Source organism: Sinocyclocheilus rhinocerous, unplaced genomic scaffold, assembly GCF_001515625.1.
Source record: "Sinocyclocheilus rhinocerous isolate Xijiao unplaced genomic scaffold, SAMN03320098_v1.1 scaffold56, whole genome shotgun sequence".
Classification (NCBI taxonomy): domain Eukaryota; kingdom Metazoa; phylum Chordata; class Actinopteri; order Cypriniformes; family Cyprinidae; genus Sinocyclocheilus; species Sinocyclocheilus rhinocerous.
Window position 1 is genome coordinate 565,771 of NW_015649227.1, and position 2,787 is coordinate 568,557.

The 2,787-nt window shown below is 35.9% G+C and overlaps 1 protein-coding gene across 1 annotated transcript in view; it reads left to right on the forward strand.

The window, feature by feature from the left end:
• The window catches only part of LOC107710402 (netrin receptor UNC5C-like), a gene marked incomplete at its 3' end in the record, with an annotated part of 95,918 nt that overhangs the window by 2,926 nt on the left and 90,205 nt on the right, over window positions 1-2,787 (forward strand). The window lies entirely within an intron of this gene.

A 2,787-nucleotide genomic window follows, 5' to 3' on the forward strand; every position in this document is an offset into this window, starting at 1 on the left:
GGCAGCCATGTTGCCGCTGAAGCCGGTTTACGCTGAGATAATTCATACCCCTTCGTTTGAAGTGTGGTCCCGAAAAATCTTCGTTTGAAGGGCTATCTGGCCCTTCCCCTACCCCTCCGACCAAAAGAGAATCGAGACACCCCTACCCCTTCACGGGGGAAAGGGGAAGGGCTAAGGGGTAGAATTGGGATTGGGCCTAAATGTCTGCAGATGAAGCAACAAGCAATTAGTATGTAGAAGAAGCTGGAGGAGAGCAGAGCGGCACATTAGCATAGAGGATTACTGTGGCTTTACGGCTCAGGCTGGAGCCGCTGTCTGCGCAACCCAATCACAACCTGTGCCCGAAAACCACCTCTGGGTCCCGTTGGGCTCCGACACACACACCCCGCGCAAATTCAGCGCACCGTGAGGATCTATTCCAGCGTCTGCGCGCGAACTACAGCTGCGTCTCACGTCTCCTCTTACAGAGACTACGTCATGTTTCTGATCGGATTAGCCAAGCCAAGTCCCCGCCATAAATGATGAAATATATGGCTGGAGGAGTAAAATACAGACGCGAAAGAGTCCAAACAGCTCAATCATCCTGGCAGTCCATCTGAGCCCAACACAACCGTTCCGGCCCGAGTGTGTGTGTTTGATCACGCTCACACATCAGTGTCATGTGTGTGTGTGTGTTTATGAGTGCCACAAAACACATAGAAGCACACAACATGTAAGTGAAGCATACAGAATGATAGATTTCAGCAGAGGAATATGATTCATGCATCCATCAGCTGATCTTTATGAGCTGAAGAAATGAGCCATGCGTTACTCTGATTTTACCACGATTATGGGGTGTTTTTAGGAGCCGTGTGAAGCAGATTTGTGGAAAAATCAACACTGGGTTTATATCATGGTGTCAAAATAAGCTCGCAAGTTTAGAGATTTCAGTTGTCTTCTAGATGGAGCTGTGCATTATAACCAACAGCTTGTATGGCCTAGAAGGAAAGTCAGAGAGATGGCCAGATAGAAAGGATAGTCATTTCAGTGATGGAGCAATTTATTGCATTTGTTGAGAGATTATGAAACCATTTTTTGCTTTGAAATAACATGGGAGTTACATTCTGCAGTTTGACATGTTAAACTCCGTTTTGAACAAGATTTTTCGTATTCTTTTATAATAATAATTATTTCTTGTAATTATTTTTCATATATAAAATGATCATTTAAAATAATAATAAATAATAATATAAAAATAATTACAAACATTACTAATAGTTATAATAATAGTTTCATGCATTAGTCTAAATTTAATATGATTGTACATGTACGATTTTAAGCAGATGTGTAGTAAACTCACAGATGAATAACATCGGGTGGATTATTGACGTGCTAAACTCCATATATCTTAAACAATTTTGCTTATTTTATAATAATTATTTATTTTAAAATTATTTTAATATAATAACAATAATAATAATGAATGTAATTTTCATAATTATTTTAAATATATTTTATAATATTTATAATTGTTGTTTCTATAATTTTTACAAGCTAAACACCCATGCATTACCCTGTTTTTACCACGATTATATAGGTACAGTGTAAAGCAGATGTGTGGTAAAAACACTAAAGCTCAGCATGTAAGTGAAGCATACAGAATGATAGATTTCAGCAGAGGAGTATGATTCATGCATCCATCAGCTGATCTTTATGAGCTGAAGAAATGAGCCATGCGTTACTCTGATTTTACCACGATTATGGGGTGTTTTTAGGAGCCGTGTGAAGCAGATTTGTGGAAAAATCAACACTGTGTTTATATCATGGTGTCAAAATAAGCTCGCAAGTTTAGAGATTTCAGTTGTCTTCTAGATGGAGCTGTGCATTATAACCAACAGCTTGTATGGCCTAGAAGGAAAGTCAGAGAGATGGCCAGATAGAAAGGATAGTCATTTCAGTGATGGAGCAATTTATTGCATTTGTTGAGAGATTATGAAACCATTTTTTGCTTTGAAATAACATGGGAGTTACATTCTGCAGTTTGACATGTTAAACTCCGTTTTGAACAAGATTTTTCGTATTCTTTTATAATAATAATTATTTCTTGTAATTATTTTTCATATATAAAATGATCATTTAAAATAATAATAAATAATAATATAAAAATAATTACAAACATTACTAATAGTTATAATAATAGTTTCATGCATTAGTCTAAATTTAATATGATTGTACATGTACGATTTTAAGCAGATGTGTAGTAAACTCACAGATGAATAACATCGGGTGGATTATTGACGTGCTAAACTCCATATATCTTAAACAATTTTGCTTATTTTATAATAATTATTTATTTTAAAATTATTTTAATATAATAACAATAATAATAATGAATGTAATTTTCATAATTATTTTAAATATATTTTATAATATTTATAATTGTTGTTTCTATAATTTTTACAAGCTAAACACCCATGCATTACCCTGTTTTTACCACGATTATATAGGTACAGTGTAAAGCAGATGTGTGGTAAAAACACTAAAGCTCAGCTTTTTATAAAATAGTTGCAGAATAATTTGTGTTATTGACACATGCAATCTTGACAGGCAGTCTTGGAGATCCAGTCGTTCTCTGTTTAAGTGAATGGAGCTGAAATTACTGCTTGAGGGGTTTACAACATCCAGCTCGTTTCAGAAAACACTTGGTTAACGGGTAGAGGTCATGTGTTTGAGCTGTTTGACTGCACATCCTCAGCCCTTCTCTGTGTGTGTGTGTGTGTGTGTGTGTGTGTGTGTGTGAGAGTGTGT